General features: G+C 35.4%; 1 pseudogene; it reads right to left on the bottom strand.

Annotated features, from left to right (window-relative positions):
- LOC109086071 overlaps positions 1-20,647 on the bottom strand; it is a 137,775-nt pseudogene that overhangs the window by 57,717 nt on the left and 59,411 nt on the right.

Genomic DNA, 20,647 nt, shown 5'->3' with positions numbered 1-20,647 from the left:
CAAAAACAGGAAATATGCCATATAAGTAGTCAAGTGCAAAGACCACAAGTGACCACAAGGGTCAAGTGACACACCATCCCACCTAAACCTGTTTTAGAGGAAATATGTCCGCCTAGTGATTTCAAGGGGCGTTTTGAGTTTCTAAGTTCATACAGTGTCAAAAAACATGGTAGACGCAATATGCAGCTTCTGTATTTATTTGAAAAATACATGTTGACTGACAGAAATCTGCTTGGTTTGCGAGTGTTTTCTGTGTGAGCAGCACTTTCTACATAGCTACAGTATATTATTGACATAAGACAACAGAGCTTTTTATCTGTGAAATTTTGCGAATACAAGAGCACCTTAAGACAAAAACACACCTGATGCACATGCTTTATTTTTCAATTTGTAATAATAGAATTCAAAAATGTTGTATTTTTTTTTTTTTGTAAAAATGTTACAACTGGCTCCAATGTAAGTGACTTGAACACTCTGCAATCACGACTTCTCTACTCACACATATACGAACTTCCCAGGAGGACTTGAATGCACCATTAAGATTTTTTGTTTGATAAATTCATCCTGTGTATTTAAAGACAGAAGTAAGTTCTTTTAGGGTAATTAAAAAGCAACCTAAAAATAACCATTAAAGAATGTTGTGAATTAGTATTAGTTTTTATTAGGTTGTCACAAAAACCTCCCTGCAATGTTCTGTGAACGTTAGTTAATGATTTTATATATATATATATATATATATATATATATATATCTATATATATATATATATATATATATATATATTATATATATATATATATACACTATACAATGTCTTACAGCAGTACAGAACCTTTTAGGAGAATGAATCTACATATAACTGACTAGTTTGAATCTCTGCTGGGATAGAAACAAATTTAACATTGATAAAGCAAAAATGACACACTTCCCCTTTAAGATTTGTTAAAGAACACAACTCCTGAATTGAAAACTCATTTTACGCTGGAACTCGTTTTAAGTAGTTTTTCTGAACAAGTCAGATTACAAAAAAATACACAGTCCCTGGTATCAAGGGAAAAAGGGAAGATGGGAGCAGTTGAGACGGAGCAGGGCGTCTGCTACACAGCAAACAAGATTAGAGGCCGATGTAGCAGCTGCCCACTCATGGGCTGTCGAGAGGCAGAACAACCTGAGATCTCGTCGTCTCAACTCTCCTCCTTCAGGGACGGACACGTCAACACCGATCAGCTGGCAAAGCACAAGCCTGCACTATTTCATCTCTGAATATAAGCCTCGGCAATCGATCAGGCAGATCAGTTTTTTCATTCTGATTAGAAGGCCAAGATCATCAATGACTATTTTTGCTTGGTGTGAGGTGTGACACGGCTGACAAATACTGGCTTTCTGTGCTCTGTTTTATTTTTCCTCCAACAATATGGATCATAATAGAGCTGGGGCGAGATGATGGCATATACCGCATGACAGTAGCAATGTGTCAACTGGTAGAGACATATAATGCTTACATGGCCATCGCTATTGCAAAATGCACTGCGGCAACGCAACATCTTACATTTTGTCATATTTGCCTCATAACATTCCAAAAAAAAACACAAAAAAAACACTTTTATCCATTTTTCAGTCGATTCAAGTTGGCTGCTTTGCTCCAGCACACAAAAATCAGGCAATGCATGCAGTAGCAACACTAAAGTATGTCTTGTTATTATTGAAAGCGACAAATATGTGTTTACTGTGAACACAAGCTTTATACAGGCTAATGCAATAGAAGGCAGCTTTAAAAATAAAAACGAACACTTTCTGTCTGTCTGTTCCTCTATAACGTGCAACCATGCGAGTTTAATGTTGCATTGAATGTGACAGCTAACTGTGAGCTGCGTATGAAAAATTTGATGAACTAAGAAATTACTGGACACAAAAAAATCTTGCTTTTACAACCTGCACTGCTGATCAGTTGTGCGTGATGTCGCATGCAAATTGGGGAAACTGTTTGCATTGTATAAAGTCTCATGTATGCAAAATGAGAAAGGCTGCATATTACATGCATGTGTGTGTGTAAGAGAGATCATGCTTCATTGCATCTGAAGCCTTTACCAGTAAGTTTCTCCAGCTCCGCCAGCGTGTCCTGGTATTCTTTGATGATCTGGTCATAGCGAGAGATTACATCCTTCCGTAGGTTGTCCCCAGTGTGGTGAGAAGAGCTCTCCCAGATCTTTCAGCTCCTGTATCCTGTAGAAACAACATAAAATCGAGCATCATGTTGGCTTGACTTCCCAGAAATTCCCATATCAGCGCTTCGTAACAGGCCCCAAATTTCACATAGTCTTTCACTGAGGGGGTGAAAACTTTCGTACAATAACTGATATAGATTATTTAAGCTGCCATATCACTAGCAACACCTAACAACAAGCCTGCAACACACTAAATAAGCCTAACAACATGTTAAAATATGCTAAAAACATGCTATCAACATACTAAAACATGTTAACCAAATGTTAAACATGCTAAACAATAGGCTAAAAACACATATTAGAAATGTTAAAACATGCAGGGAAAATGTGAAAATACTCACAACATTTAGAATGTAAAGCATGTTTTAACATCAGTCATGCTAAAACATGATTAAACATGTTCTACAAATGTTAGCAATCTGTTAACCCTAACCCACGTTTTAAAACATAAGCAATGTCATACTAAAACATACTAGGATCATGCTAACAACTTGCTAAGTCATACTAGAAATGAGTCAACAACATGTAAAACATATTAGTATTGTTAAAACATGCTATGTTAAAACTAACTAAAAAAAGTTAACAATGTGTTAAAATATGCTAGAGAAATACTTGTAATGTGCTAAAATGTAACAATTTGTTAAAACATGCTAGAAACATGTTAACCACATGGAAAAACATGTTAGCAATGTGCTAAAATACTGCATGCTAGAAAATTCTAGTAATGTGTAAAAATGTTACCAACATGGTAACCATTTACCAAAATATGATAGAAACATGCTAGCCACATGGTAAAACATGTTAGCAGTGTGTTAAAACATGTTAGAAACATGCTAACAATGTTGAAATATGTTAGAAATATATAGCCGCATGGAAAAACATTAGCATTGTGATAAATATGTTAAAAAACATATTAAAACATACTAGAAACATGCTAACAACGTTAAAACATGCTAGAAACAGCCATGGTAAAACATATAAGCAATGTGTGAAAATATGTTCGAAACACATTAAAGTATACTAGAAACATGCTAACAATTTTAAAATATGCTAGAAACATGCCAGCCACATGGTAAAACATGTTAGCAGTGTGTTAAAACATATTAGAAACATATTAACAATGTTACAATACGCTAGAAAAATGATTGTAACGTGTCAAAAACTTGCTAAAACATGCTAAGGACATGTTAAAATGTTGGAAGTATGCTAGCAACTTGTTAAAACATAACATCAATGTGCTAAAACATGGAGTAAAACCTTAAAAATTCAATCTTTTAAAGTTATTTTAAACTTTCAGACAAGTGTATCTTCAAACTTTATTGTTACTGTTCCTGTTTAACATCCAAAAGTCTGAGATCACTAGCGCATTTCTACTCTGCATTCAAAATGCTCAATTTTGTTGTAATGAAAGCAGCACTGAAGCAGACTTGATCAAAAACTGATGGTCATGTTCCTGCATGATTTGTGCCCTTCAGACTTCTAAGATCAGACTGAAACGATCAGTATTTTTATAGCTTCAACTCAATTTCACTAACATTTTGGCTGCCTATTTTCAATCAATGTTTTGAGTTTTAAGTTCTGAATGTCACAGTGTGTTTTCTCAAACCAAGAAACCAATGAATTCCTCATCACATAGCCCTTTTAAATCTGTATATGCAGGGATTAAAAGCCACAAAACTCCAATTTTGCTTCCATTGGGCCTTTGAAAAGGGATCACAGGCTATTTCTGTCCCCTGGAGCAATTCAACAGGTGAAATTCACTCATTTAGTCTCATTCAACAGCATTTACGCATAGACTTTCTCTTTACGTGTCACGCTGAGAGGCTCTGTTGCTTGACTTACTCTGTGTTGTGTCTTTATGTTGTCATGCGAGGTCTGCAGTGATTTGCTGCGTAACACTACGGTAGATTTAAACACGTTATCTCTCCATGCAGACTGACAGAGTCAAGTCTCATTAATAAAAGGCTCAGGAATCTTTAATTGTGGAGGGAATTTCCAAAGGGAACAATGATTAATTTTCATGTAAATTCAAAGTCTCTGTGATGCTTTAATAATCATTTCAGAAATGTGATAAGCATCTTCAAAAGGAGCCAAAGGTGACAAGAGCTGCAGAAATGAAAGAAATGAGCAGAACAGAGCGATTATTGTTTCTGCTGAAAGGTAAGAACAGTGTTTTTTTTTTCTTAATAATTCTTATTCTCTACATTTTAAAGCCAAAGCCTGTCATTTCTGTGCCACTATCATCACTAAACTGAAAATTATTAATGTTCATTTTTAATACATGTATATGCACAATTACATTTAATAAGATTCATAAAAAGAAAATATTTTTATTCAGGGAGGATGAATTAAATTCATAAAATCTGACAATAAATAGATTTATAATATTACAAAAATATTTCCATTTCAATTGCACTAAATGCTGTTGTTTTGGACTTTATATTCATCAAAGAATCCTGAAAAAAAGTATCACAGTTTGCACAAAAATATGAAGCACAAAACTGTTTTCAACATTGATAATAATGAGAAATGTTTCTTTAGCATCAAATCAGTATATTAGAATGATTTCAGAAGGATCATGTGACACTGAAGTCTATGAGTTATGATGCTGAAAATACAGCTTTGATCACAGGAATAAATTAAATTTTACAATATAAACAAACACAAAACAGTTATTTAAAATTGTAAAAATTTTCAAAATGTTACTGTTTTTGCTGTATCTTTTAAGCAAATAAATGTGGCAAGCATAAGAGGCTTCTTTCTAAAAAAAAAATTCAAATCTTAACAACCCACAAAGTTTAAATGATAAATTTAGCTTATTTTTTAACATAGTGTTAAATTAAGACACTTTTGTTAACCCAACCACATCCTAACCACGACTACAGTGTACAAACCTAATTTCTAATCTTAATTAAATAAAGCAACAATGTGATTTAAGCACTGATTAATTGGCTCCAAACAAGACTAGACCCCACTGACTTTCATTGTATGGACACAAAAAAATGTGTCTATGTTGCACAGAAGGAAAAAAAAAAGAATTGAGTCTTCATTTTTATATGAACTTGATGTCTGAAGTGCATTTGGACTAAGAGATGTGTTTAAAGATCAAATTACCACAGATTTCTACTTCAGCCACCAGTCAGTCTCTTTCATAAAACACAGAGGCCTTCAGATTGATCTATTCCAGTCTCGTTCTTATTGTCAAACAATGGTTTTCTAAGGAAAATAGGCGAAAAGAAATTATTACATTGTGCCGAGCCAGAGCTGTTAAAACTCTGAGAAGATCTTGTGCTGAAGTTGTCGAGCCACTTAAAAAAGCATCATATCTACCATCTTGTTTTGTTCAAAAGCTCCGACTTGAATTGTAATGTCGCTTTATCAGAATGTGCTTTGGGTGGAGCGGCGGCGATAATAAAAAGAGATTTGTAGCGGAAAGAACGCATGCGGAGAGGAAGCGGAGGAAACTTCTGTTTCATAGTTTATTGGGGTTTGGGTGGAAGAAAGGCACAGTGATAAAGAGCAGAGCTGAAACAATAGATCGAGGAGTGCTACTGGAGTTAAAAACACAATTGTTTGGCAGACGAGAGACGAGAGCGCTGGAATTATGTCTAGATGTTGGTACAGCGGGCCACTCTGAAGCCTTCATTTCATGCTGCGTTACGGCCGCCGTTCGCTTTAAATCACCGGAGGCTTTGTGTCTGCCGTCAATTCCAGAAATGTGACGGGAATAGTAATTAACAACAGCTAAAGTGCCTTCGAGCGCAGTAATACACTGATGAAGAAACTACAAAATGCACTGACCTCTGAGTTAATCAACACAAATACATCGCAAAACACGACTTGGAGAGTTACATGACAAATTATGTGACAAAAATGTCCATAATGCTCACTCTTTCCATCCAAAATACCACTTTCTACTGCCAAAACCTATGTGTATGGGCTTTCAGTGTCATGACTGTGAAGAAGAAATGAGTCTCAGTTCAGCCCTTCAGCTAATATTATCACAACAACACTGGTATATAAAGCATGGGGAGCGAAAGTTATCCGCTAGCGTTGGCATTCATCTCAATGACGGTTTCTCATCCCCTCTGGATGTGCGCGACCTGCATGATGCATCTTTTAAATGTAAAAGTCATGTGACTAATCACTGTGTAGCTGCGGGAAAATGACATCATCACAACCCAGACTGGCTGATGGTATCACAGGAACACATGATCCTCAACTGAGACAACAAAGGCAGCAGACAGAGAGAAAAAAAGGCAATTTTATGCAAAAAAATAAAAAATAAATAAATAATGTAAAATAATAAAAACTGCATACATATTGAGCACTTGCATCATATAATAAAATTAAATATTTTGCTATTTTATTTCTTCCAAGACAGCAGATGGAGGGGAAAATGAGGCAATTTATGAAGAATAAATAAATAAGTATATAATAAAGCTAAATAATAAAACAATTGATACATTGCATCATATAATAAAATTAAACATTTGCTATTTTATTTCTTTAAGGACAGCAGACAGGGAAGAAATAAGTCAATGCCAAGCTTTCGGACACTGGCAAAACATCTGTTATCAGATATAAGGAAAATTGCTATTTTTTCAAAGACAACAGACATGGAAAAAATAAGTAGAATAATAAACAATGACAAAAAAAATAATTTGTATATATTGGGCACTTGTTTCATACATGGAAATAAAATTAAATGTTTGCAATTTTACTTTTTTTAAAACGGGAAAATAAACCAATGTCATGCTTTGTTTAAAAAAGAAACAAAATAATTAATTAAATAAATACATAAATATCTTCAAAGACAGCAGACGGGGGGGATGATGTCATGCTTTTTAATTTCATGCCTTGAAAAGTCTTACAATAAATAAATTATTAAATATCTGTCACTAGCAAAACATCTATTATAATATAATGAAATAATGCTATTATGTTAATAATGCTGTTTATTGTAAGACTTCAGAACGGGGAGAGGGATGGGGTGGGGTCAGGGAGGTGGGGTGGGGTGGGAGATAATTTCATGCTCTGAAAAGTCTTACAATAAATAAATACATTCTGGACACTGGCAAAACATCATTAAATTGCATGCTTTGTCTTACAAAAATATTTAAATCAAAGAATTAAAATATATTTATTTCATGTATCAATTTCATAAATAAATATCAGACACTGGCGAAAAATCTATTATAATAAAGTCTGCTATTTTACTGCTAGTTTTGAATAGCTGCACTTTTTAAATGGAGAAAGATCACTTTTGATCTTAAAATTATTTAGTTACAAGAGAGTCCAGAAGGGGGCTCAATGGACATAATTACTTTAAACTTGACTCCTTGGTTTCCAAAGGCTGACTTCTGTAGAGTCAACATGATGGCATTTAAAACCCACTTAACTTTCAATATTACAGGTGCATCTCAATAAATTAGAATGTCGTGGAAAAGTTCATTTATTTCAGTAATTCAACTCAAATTGTGAAACTCGTGTATTAAATAAATTCAGTGTACACAGACTTAAGAAATTTAAGTCTTTGGTTCTTTTAATTGTGATGATTTTGGCTCACATTTAACAAATTAGAATACTTCTTAAGACCAATAAAAAAAAAAAAAAAAACATTTTTAGTGAATTGTTGGCCTTCTGGAAAGTATGTTCATTTACTGTACATTGTACTCAATACTTGAGTAGGGCTCCTTTTGCTTTAATTACTGCCTCAATTCGGCGTGCATGGAGGTGATCAGTTTGTGGCACTGCTGAGGTGGTACAGAAGCCCAGGTTTCTTTGACAGTGGCCTTCAGCTCATCTGCATTTTTTGGTCTCTTGTTTCTCATTTTCCTCTTAACAATACCCCATAGATTCTCTCTGGGGTTCAGGTCTGGTGAGTTTGCTGGCCAGTCAAGCACACCAACACCATGGTCATTTAACCGACTTTTGGTGATTTGGGCAGTGTGGGCAGGTGCCAAATCCTGCTGGAAAATGAAATCAGCATCTTCAAAAAGCTGGTCAGCAGAAGGAAGCATGAAGTGCTCCAAAATTTCTTCGTAAACGGTGCAGTGACTTTGGTTTTCAAAAAACACAATGGACCAACACCAGCAGATGACATTGCACCCCAAATCATCACAGACTGTGGAAAACTTAACACTGGACTTCAAGCAACTTGGGCTATGAGCTTCTCCAACCGTTCCTCCAGACTCTAGGACCTTGGTTTTCCAAATGAAATACAAAACTTGCTCTCATCTGAAAAAGAGGACTTTGGACCACTGGGCAACAGTCCAGTTCTTCTTCTTTTTAGCCCAGGTAAGACGCCTCTGACATTGTCTGTGGTTCAGGAGTGGCTTAACAAGAGGAATACGACAACTGTAGCCAAATTCCTCGACACGTCTGTGTGTGGTGGCTCTTGATGCCTTGACCCAGCCTCAGTCCATTCCTTGTGGGATACAGCACGAAGTTCACTCAAATTCTTGAATCGATTTTGCTTGACAATCCTCATAAAGCTGCGGTTCTCTCGGTTGGTTGTGCATCTTTTACTTCCACACTTTTTTCTTCCACTCAACTTTCTGTTAACATGCATGGATACAGCACTCTGTGAACAGCCAGCTTCTTCAGCAATGAATGTTTGTGGCTTACCCTCCTTGTGAAGGGTGTCAATGATTGTCTTCTGGACAACTGTCAGATCAGCAGTCTTCCCCATGATTGTGTAGCCTAGTGAACCAAACTGAGAGACCATTTTGAAGGCTCAGGAAACCTTTGCAGGTGTTTTGAGTTGATTAGCTGATCGGCATGTCACCATATTCTAATTTGTTGAATAACAAACAAACACTAGCGTTTGACAGTTGCTGAAGATTTGCCGGTGTTGTGGGCGAATGAGAATCACATCACTAATGATAAAACATCAGCCTCACATTGCATTCCATTACTTTGTTGAGACATGACATCTTTTTTCTTTGGATCATATGCAATTGTGGTTAAACCAGAGGCAAAAATGCAGCTAAAATGGCCTTAAAGATGAACGCAGGCTGATAATTAGATGTCTAGGGATAGATATGGCTGCTTGAGTTACCTGTCTGTAGCAGGAGAGCAGGTGTTGAGGCCAAATAGCCTCGCTGAATAATGCACACATGATGATAATTGCTTAGCAGGGTCTGATCTATGGGAGCTCCAGTCTGGGAATGTGTGTCTCGCCGAGTTAATGATCTCAGATTCTTCAATGGCCAAACACACATTCATGGCCTGGACCAGCGTACAACGATTTGTTTCAGATAAAAACATGCCTATGCTAATACTTGTCGACTTTGGGAAGTTGCCGCTGATAACGGTGCATGCTGAGAAGTGTTGTGCATGTACATAAAAACAGAAACCCTGGGGAAAGAGCGAGAGCTGGAAACAAAGAGCAATTTAAGCTGTGAGATTGTTCAGCTTGTTGGTTTATTAGTTGTTTTCATCTAGCTTTTAGTCCAAGGATCAGACAAAAATCCTGGATTTTAGAACAGACTCCGTTCAGTTTACAAGTGTGATATTTGAACTGAATTAGCCTCAAAAACAAATGTCAGTAAGTGGAATTTATTAAATTGCAATTCAAAGAAATTCACACAGAGACACAGAAGTTTTGGTAAAAAAAAATAAATAAATAACTAAATAAAAATAAAACACTAATTGCGCCTATATTCTCTCATATGCAGAATATACTGTACATATTCTGATTAGACATATTTCACTAAGAGTCCAATGCTTAAAAAAAATATAAACCATAGCCAATATTTTTTTCACATTTAGCCATAAAGCACTATAAAATGTCCACAATTTTTCAATTAAAAATATCAAAATATTACATTATATTATTGAAAATATTAATATAATACATATACTTTTTATATACTATACAATATACTTTGAAATTCATTATATTATTTTTTAATCTATTAAATCATTCTTAGATTTTAATGTGTAAATTAAGATATAAACATTATATAGTTACATTAATACAAAACTATAAAAGATAAATGTATCATATTTAATTTACAATAATTAAAACAATAATACAAATATTAGAAAAATACACACACTTACACATATTTGTGTTAATGATCATTGTGTATATGATTATTAAATGCAATATATGCTTACATATAATTTAAATAAAAAAATATTACAAAAAAAAAAAAATATAAAAAAACACAAAATACATATAATTATTAAATACAAAAACTGTAGATTTGAACATATACAAATATACACATAACAACATATTAAATATAAAAAATATCTGCTTTTTCCACAAAAAGATAAATGTATTTTTTTTAATATATTAAATATATAATATAAATAATAATAGGACACATTCCAAAATGTAGATTACTGCTACAAAAAATAACAACATATATATTTTTTTAAATCAAAATGTCTTTAATAATAGGTATATTAGTGTTGATGATCATTGTGTATATATTACATTTTGAATTCTGCATACTGTTTGCTAAATTTCAGTCTTGAAATGGAATATAAATTGGAATCTGATGAAACGTCTAAGTGCACGAGCATCAACGCACTGAACTGTGGTTGTCATGTCACATCCATCCATCCATCAGAAACCCCAAAACATCTCCAGTTGCAGCATCTGTAAACATGTCCACTTTCTTCTTCCACAGGTTTTCACTGAGCTGTGTGATCACTCCTTCATCTGACTGAAACGCACAGGAACTGAGCAGCGCGGTTTCTTTAAAAACATCTATGCGTTGTGTCGGAGTGCATTGTGGACTGCTGTGCTTTTAGAAAGCTTTCTAAGCTAAAGGTTTTCCCGCGTCGCGCCCTTGTTCTCTTCTTCACCTCACGCTTCCACGCAGCTCCATTCTCTTCTAACGCTCAGGTTACAGCTCTCCCACAGTGAGATGGAGGGAAGAGAGAATGCAAAAGGTAAAATGAAAGAAAAGCAGGAGAGAGGGAGGGTGGTTGAGTTTCCAAGAGAGAGGACAGGCACTCTCCTTTGAAGTGTTAAACATCCTTGAATAATTTAGTGCAGGCTAAGTATAGCTCTAAAACAGCCATTTCCCATCTCTGAAATAAACCCTCGCTCCGCAAGCGCTCTGCATCTCGCTCAAACCGCCTTTTGTGTCGCATTCTTTCTTGCAAACAATTCCAGCTTCACTCAACCTGCACTTGAACCTGTTCTCTAGGAGCAGGAATCGCCAGGGATCTTACCACACAATGCACTCACCATACTTCAGCCGCAGGACATTTCTTATGATATTCACTGCAGATTTCAGATTTTCAGATTTCACAATATAATAGATTTTTTTGTGACCAGATTCTCATTCAGATCTGGATACTAGATTGGTTTCTTCACAACCACAAATTAATGAAACTGTTTAAATCCTGCCATCATTTACTCAGTTTATTCATTCTATATAACAATAAAGGAGAAAACTACCTAAGAAGCATGAAAGAAAGAATCATACATGAGCGTGAGTAGATGATGACAATGATCATTTTTGGGTGAGGTATCCCTTTAAAACAAATCTCAGTTATTTTCTCCCTGTGGAGCAGCTAAACCATCATTGAACAGCAAATTGTGACATTGCACTTTACATTGAGTTAGTGAATGTATATTGTATTCATTCACAGTAAGAGGAAAATAAGTATACACTAGTTTAATATTTCTGCCGCTTATTCATTCTCATGCAGAGCCATTGAAAAACAAGACCTGCTGATCGATAATGACAACTGCAAATTTAAAGGTTTGATGCTCATTTCAGATCACATAAAATACCTGTTCAAATAAAAAAAAATTATTTATTTATTTATTTTATAAAAAGGTCAGTTTAGTATTTTTTCTACTGTGCTTTATAGGTTATACCCTAGACAAAACAACCATTTTTCTGTGTTGAGAGTTAAAAAAAAAATCATTAAAATATTATATATATATATATATATACTATATTATATATATATCTATATATATATATATATATATATATATATATGAAAACATTTAAAACATTATATTGTTACTACTTCAAAGATGTCCCGCTCTTTTGCATTTTCTATTTACGCAAGATTTCCAAAAAAGTATCGCAATTTACACAAAAATATGAAGCAGCACAACTGTTTTCAATACAGTAATGTTTTTTGGAGCAACATATCGGCATATTAGAATGATTTCTGAAGGATCATGTGATACTGGAGTAATGATGCTGAAAATTCAGCTTTGATCACAGGAATAAATTACATTACATAATATATAAACATAAAAAAAATCTAATTTAAAATAATAATAATAACATTTCTGTTTTTATTGATTGTGAAACAGATTTTGATCAAATAAACTGCAGCCTTGGTGAGCAGAAGACACGTCTTTCAAAAACACTGCATGGTATTGTTCGATAAAGGATATTTCAGTTACTGTATATAATAACAGAAAAAAATATGTGACATTTACCAAAATAAACAAGTTTGCATTTGTTTGCAAATGCTAAAAATGTCACTATTGATATGCATTAATGAATAGAGTCAGGTTTGATGCTCACTGAGCACACAAACTGCTTGAAAACAGTATAAGGTACTTTGGATCTGCCACATGAATTAAAATAAAAATAAAAAAACAAAATCTATTTTTATTATATATTGATTTCACAGTTTAACAACAGAGTAACACAGCACTGTATTGATCGGCTGGCCATCTTTACAGTGAAGGCGGCTCTTCACAGCAGATACTGCACTTAAACATCCAGAGCAGGAGTTTTATACAGTAGGCAAATTAACTCTGATATTACACCCACAACTCATTACTTTTTTTTGCCGCGCAAGCTGTAACAATCTCGGGCTGCTTCACTACTTTCCTCCTGTCCGTTTGCCCTGACGCCTCTGAACAGCTCTTACCTGCAGGTGTCCTCCTGAATGTAAGAGGGCGATGAGTTGCTTCGGGATGCTGAAGGACAGCGTACACTCGGCCATCTGCTCCCGAACCACCATCACATTTAACTGTCCACCGTCGAAACCTGTACACCTTACACACCGCATTCTTAAAACCCACTGATGGAGAGAGAGAGAGAGAAGAGACCGGATTAAATGAGACCTACTGTACAGTAAGTGATCATTTAGGCAAAGGGACTGTGATTAACGACAGCTGTTCCTTCCACAAGGTATTGTGTGACTTCAGAAGATTTGGAAAATATAGCAACACTTAACTGTCTTATATCTGTCTATCTGTCTAGCTAATCTATCTTGTTGTATCTATCCGACTATCTATCTTCTTTTCATATATCTATATCTATCTATCTATCTATCTCTATCTATCTATCTATCTATCTATCTATTTTTAGTGCCTTCTACTTTCCACAGGACTATTTAAAATGTTTTAGTCCTGTGAGGAGAGATGGAGGGAAAGTGGGTTCTGGGTAGCCGTGAATGAGAGCGCAGAACACGCTCTTATCAGAAGTGAGGTGGCAGTTTCCTCTAAGGCATGAAATATTGCTTCTCATCAACACTGGGCAATACAGGCGAATCAACGGAGCAGGACCTGAGGGGAAATCTGCAGGTCTCAAGCTTTAAGAGCTTAAATTTCCTCAATATAGAGTTGCTTAAATAGTGGACATTTTCACAATTTTTGGTCTGTTGTGGTGGCAGCATGAGATTCTTAGTAAATACACAGGGAAAAAAATCTACTGTAAGTCCTTTAAGAGCTTAAACATGGGCCTTTGAAACAATGTGAGTATCTACAGTATACAACAGAGAAGTCTGACCAACATAAACACAAAGGCTGAAACTAGTTAAAAAAAAAAATTAAATTAACTTACAGTGAAAAGTAGCTAGATTTGTTGTGTTGCCCCCATATGTAACAATTAATGTTCTGTTTATATATTAAATATATGTATATATAATATAAGAATATAAATATATAAATCTAAATGCATGTAAATATTTCCAAAATATAAGCTGTTTGTGAGTGTATCTATATATACATAATAAATATACACAGTACACACACACACATATTAGTAAACAAAAACTTTTTATTTTGGATGTGATTATTTGGCATATATATATATATATATATATATATATATATATATATATATATATATATATATATATATATATATAATATAATATATATATATATATATATATTGCTATATTAAGTGGTGTATATTTGTGATATATGAAAATGAACATTTAGAACTATTAAATTTAGTGGAAATCTTCAGACATTAATTATAACCCTTTAAGTAAAAACAGCACACTCCAAAATACTAGAAGTCATCATGCTCATTGATAATGAAAATGTTGTATTACAATAAAGTGCTCTCTGACATTTAAACACCACTGAAAAAAAAAAAAAAAAAAAATCATGACCACCAAAATTGTTACATGTCCTTAATGTGTGGCCAGAAAAAGTACAGACAGGTGGTTGGCTGAGGTTGTGGAGTGAAGACAGAGACAGATGGACGCGTGACCTCCAGAGGAGGAGAACCTCATCCAGTGCCGAGTTCTTCACAGAAGAGGATTAACCTCTGACTCCGCCCCCACGTCTGCCCTCTAATCCGACGGCCAATCGGATTGCAGCATCTCTGCCTGCTCAAGCTCTTAGGGAAATGACTGTGCGTTGAGTTCGTGTTGAAGCACAGGGGTCAGGGTGACGAGGACATATTTCATTAGTCACTCTTACCGAAGCAGCAGAGACTAACATATTTTGACAAGCAGCGGTATGACTAAAACAACAGCCGCAATGACATTCAATACGGTTACAGATACGACAACAAATAAACACTGCGAAACATCAGATACAAAGATAACACCCTGGACTTCTAGAGAGATTCGTCTGCCGTTCCCGACTTCCACTCCATCCATCACATCACAGCAGCTCATAAATAAAGAAATGACCTTCTACAGAGTTTGCTTCTCAGGGAACTTTTCTCATTCGGAGACTTTGGGTCTATCCACTCACTAATAATGTGCCAAAACATCCCAGCTCTCTTCTTCTCAGTGTGCAAAAACAAATGTACCAAACTAACTAAAACGGCTTGAAAACTACCGTATTCCCCCAATACTGTTTAATCCGCTACGTTACCTGAGGTAATTAAGGTAATGAGCTGCAACTTCAAACCGCTGCTGGCTGTTATTTATCCTCAGCAATCACACTGTTCACTGGGACGGCAATCAAACGCTGCCCAATCCACTTCATAATCTCAACAATACGGGTGGGAATCACACCGAATTCAACAATTCTGCTTCTGACTCTACTTAATGATTCCATTACTGATCAATTCATTGCTCAACCACATAATTGGACCGAAAATACACTAAAAAACATGCTAAATTAAAACAACACTATTTTTGATTTCATATTTAGTCTTAAGTACCATTTATTCCAAGAGAACTTCCCTAGAATAGGAAATTGGGCCTGAACAATGGAGTCAACAATACTCATTTAAAAAAAAAAAAATCAAGGTGCTTTAAATGTTGTTTGTCCACCACAGGAGGTCATATGAGATGTTTTATTTACAATTCTTTTCATAATGTTGTAAAATCACACAAATCAGGGGTGTTCTTTTCTAGGAATAAACACAGAAGAAAATGATTTGTGATCACTGATGAATAGAAAGGTCAAAAGAACAGCATTTATTTAAAATAGAAATCGTTGTGACACTATAAAGTCTCATTTTTGATCAATTTAATAAGGCGAATGCAGTTCAAATGATGTCACTTCTTGGGCATTGTACCCAACTGTAACCAGGTTGCATTATAAAATGCTTCCTAGACAGTAACAGCACGCAAGTTTGCTCAGGACTCCTGTTTTCCAGAGAAAAGACATCATGCATCATCTTTAGAGTTTCAGCAGAGATCACAAACTGCTCAAATTCGCCAAGGCACAAAAGCCTGTGAACAAAATTCAAAGAACTCAATATAAACTCATAAATTTCTCATATGATTCTCCGGAGCCTGAATGATCTGAGCTGCTATGCACTTTCATTTATAGCTCTATAGTTTGATTTTAGTTCAACAACTGCCTCATTTGTATTTCTTCTAAAGAACTGAAAAAGAAACCTCTGAGACAAAGTTGATCCATACATGAAATATAACTCTTTAAGTATAAGGAGTTTGAAGAACCACCCCTAATCAAGCAAATATATAGGAAATTACATCACATGTATCAGTGAATTCTGCATGGCTGCAGAGCATGAGAACTAGTGTTAGTGGCTGGTTAGCGTGATGGAAGATGGTTGCAAAAAGCATATTCACCACTGACAGCAATGTAACAACATCACTGCATTCTGACGAAATATATTTTAATAACATAAACTGGAAATTATATTATACACCATCATTCAAAAGTTTGGATCATAAGATTATTTTTAAATGTTTTTGAATAAAGTATCTTTTGCTCTCCAAGGCTGCATTTATTTGATCAAAATCATAGTAAAAACGTGAAATATTATTACAATTTTAATTTCAGTCTTTATTGTCACATGATCCTTCAGAAATGATTCTAATATACTGATTTGATGCTTATAAACATTTATTGTCAATGTTGAAAATAGTAGTGCTGCTTAATATATATATATTTTTTAATATTCATAAATGATATAGAAATCTTTTGTGACATTATATAAGTTTTTACTGTCATTTTTGATCAGTTTAATGCATCCTTGCTGAATAAAAAGTATCAATTTCTTTTAAAATAATAAAAAAAAGTATTTTTGAACTTCTAAACAGGAGAATAGGTGTATTTCTAGTGCCTACTTCCTTCTTAAAAGTGCAACATGGACATATTTTTTTGGGATCATGTAAATTTTTGTGATGTCATCAATCAATCAGCATTGTTAATTTTCTGTGAGTATTGTGTCACATGACATTTATGCGTCAAAACAACCTGTCAGCGGAAATGAGTCGCCATAAGCAAAGGTGGCGGATTTCACAAACTCTTTCTCAAAACTTTGCATATGTGTTAAAAACACAAAATATAAAGTATTCTTTAACTCACCAGCATTCATTATTGGTCCATTATCTTTGTCATTAACACTTCCATGTGACGACTCGTACACCAACGTGCACTGTGGGAAGAAAACAAGATTGTGCATTTGAAAGTGAAGCTCATTTGTCCCAATTATTAGACATCAGCATAATGACTACTACTCTAAATACGACCGAGTTTAAAACACCGTCCCGTGACTCTCTCTCTCTCCGTCTCATGAGCCGAGCACTTAGTGACAAGCTGTCACCTGCACCGCTGCTCAGATAATAGAGGACTTCTCCAAGTATCCCCTAGCGCCAGTGTAAGCAATCCAGGAGAGAAGAGACCCTCACGGCAGCTCAAGACAAACACGACCCTCTATCAACATCAGCTGCAGCGCTCACGGCCTAATCACTTGAAATGCATCGCTCGCATCAGGGTTTAGTGCGATGACGGATGAGTCTTCATGTCTCATTAGGTCTCATGACCTTGGATGGGTCTGTAAGAGTTTCCAGTCAGTTCCTGGCACACAGCTCAAGGGAAAAAAAGAAAAAAAAAACCCAAAACAAGAAAGGAGTTGTGATCAGGCCATGTTTTATGAAGAGTCTTGTTCTGTGGCAGATGCTCCTCAAACATACATCAGGCCTGACCCACATTCCCTCAAGAAGAACAAAGAAAATCACTTCTGAAGCCCTCAGATCAAATAAAACCACAACAGCTCTGAGCCAATAAAAAGACACACACTTGTTACAGTAGAACACAAAAACAACTTATTATCTATCTGTCCATCCATCCGTCTATCTATATTCCATCCATCCATCCATCCATCCATCCATCCATCCATCCATCCATCCATCCATCCATCCATCCATCCATCCATCTATCTATCTATCTATCTATCTATCTATCTATCTATCTATCTATCTATCTTCCATCCGTCCGTCCGTCCATCCGTCTGTCTGTCTATCTATCTATCTATCTTCCATCCGTCCGTCCGTCCGTCTGTCTGTCTGTCTGTCTGTCTGTCTGTCTGTCTGTCCGTCTGTCTGTCTGTCTGTCTGTCTGTCTGTCTGTCTGTCTGTCTATCTATCTATCTATCTATCTATCTATCTATCTATCTATATTCCATCAATCAATCCATCCATCCATCCATCCATCCGTCTGTCTGTCTATCTATATTCCATCTATCTATCTATCTATCTATCTATCTATCTATCTATCTATCTATCTATCTATCTATCTATCTATCTATCTATCTATCTATCTATCTATCTATCTATCTATCTATCTATCTATCTATCTATCTATCTATCTATCTATCTATCAAGAGATTCAAGATCCAAGTAGCTTTATTGGCATGGTACAAAAAGTATCTTTAGATTGCCAAAGCATAGAAACATTTTAAAAGACATTTAACACAAATATACATAAGTATAGAAGTAGCCTATAGCATATAGAGTCTATATATCTGTATTCAGTAAAACGAAAGTACTAATAAAAATTCCAATAAAGAGACAGGAGAAGGACTGGACCCTGTCATGTCAGTTTGTGTGTGTTGTACAGTGTTTTCTTCCAGATGTGACTTGTGGTTCTGTTCTGCTGCTTGTTCTTTTATCATGGCAGGACTTGACATACCTTGCAGCCAGGTTAAAGCTTTTTGAGGTTTCTCCCAGAATGTACGGCAGTTTGTCCTTTTGTTGTATCTGGTTGAAGTCTTTGTGCTGGTTTGTGAATTGGGGGAAGAAAGGTTCCCTAATTTGTGTATAATTAGGGCATGTTGTTAAAAAAGTGCAGTTTCTTTTTTTTTTCTGTTTCCACTTCATGTTGTGTGCAGAAATCTGTCTTCTTTTGGCAGCCAGGTCTGTCTGTCTGTGTCTGTCTGTCTCTATAGAGAGGTTATGGTCACTGAGTCTGTACATGGTCAGGACTTTTCTTAGTTTAGGGTCTGCCACTGTGTTTAGGTATTCTGCCAATTTATATTCTCTGTTTAAAGACAGATAGCATTCTAATTTACTTGATTTAGCTGTTGCTTCTGTCCAGTGTTTCAGATATTTCTCTTTCTGTTTTAATGATTTGATTTAGTCAAGCTGGGGTTTTGGATTGTAGAGTTTGTTCTGAGACCAGCTAGCTGAGGGGGCTTTTCTCTGGGTTCAGTTCTTGGTAGTTTAAGGCTTTATGGTGGAGGGTCTCAGTATGACTGCTTTTTAGGTGCGCATGGAATTTAATGACTTTCTGGGGGGATTTTAATTCTTCTCTGCATTGTGTGGAGTTTTTCGTTGTACACAAAGAATATTTTTACAGAATTCTGCCTGCAGAGTCTCTATTGGGTGTTTGTCCCATTTGGTGAAGTCTCGGTTTGTGAGAGGACCCAGACCTCACATTCATAGAGTGCGATTGGTTCTATAGCTGATTGGATTATTTTTAGCCAGATTCCAATTGGGATGTCAAGTTTTATATTTTTCTTGATTGCATAAAAAGCTCTTCATCCCTTGTCTCTCAGGTCATTTACAGCCTTGTTAAAGTTTCCTGTGTTACTGATGTTTAGAGGTATGTGTAATTTTTAGTGTGTTCTAAGGGCATGTTGTTTAATTTGAAACTGTGATGTTGGTTTTCGTTAATGGCCCTTTTTTGGAATATCATAATTTTAGTCTTTTTAAGGTTAACTGACAAGACCCATGTCTGACAGAAGGTGTGCTGGAGGTCCAGGTGCTGCTGTAGACACTCTTTTGTGTATATATGGTCTGATGTGCGGTATTTTGGTTGGAAGCCGATTTGACATTTACTCAGGACATTTCTGTCAGTAAGGTAATGAAGGGGTCTGCTGTTTGGGATGTTACAGAAGAGTTTACCTAAGTTGATGTTTACACATATTCCGAGATAGTTATTAGGGTCGAATTTGTGTCCACTTTTATGAATTGGGGTGATGAGACCCTGGTTCCAGGTGCTGGGAAATACACCTGCACTAAGGATGATATTAAACAGTTTAAGAATGGCCAGTTTGAATTTTTGTTCTGTGCATTTAATCATTTCATTCAGAATGCCATCGATACCACATGCTTTTTGGGATTTTAGTTTTTGTATATTATTGCACAATTCAGCTAGTGTAACGGCATAATCTAGGGTGTTCAGGTACTCTTTAATGGTTGACTCTAGAACACATAGTCTATTGTATAGTGAAATTTGTTCATGGTTTTTGTTTATATTGCTGAAGAGGTTAAAGAAGTGGTTTATCCACACATCTCCGTTCTGGATGGGTAACTCTTCATGTTTAGATTGGTTTAGTGTGGTCCAGTGTTCCCAGAAACGGTTTGATTCTAGAGATTGTTCTTTTAGCTGATTTTACATATTTTGTTTCTTTTTCGTTCTTAGGATATTCTTATATTGTTTAAGTTTCTCGTGGTAGAGTTGGCATGCGTTTACAATGTCAGCATCTCTGTGTTTCTGATTTGATAAAGTTCTTACTTCTTTTCTA

Source organism: Cyprinus carpio, chromosome B1 (assembly GCF_018340385.1).
Source record: "Cyprinus carpio isolate SPL01 chromosome B1, ASM1834038v1, whole genome shotgun sequence".
In the NCBI taxonomy this organism is placed as follows: Eukaryota; Metazoa; Chordata; class Actinopteri; order Cypriniformes; family Cyprinidae; genus Cyprinus; species Cyprinus carpio.
The sequence above is the reverse complement of the archived record's forward strand: the minus strand, read 5'-3'. Positions and strand labels throughout refer to the sequence as shown.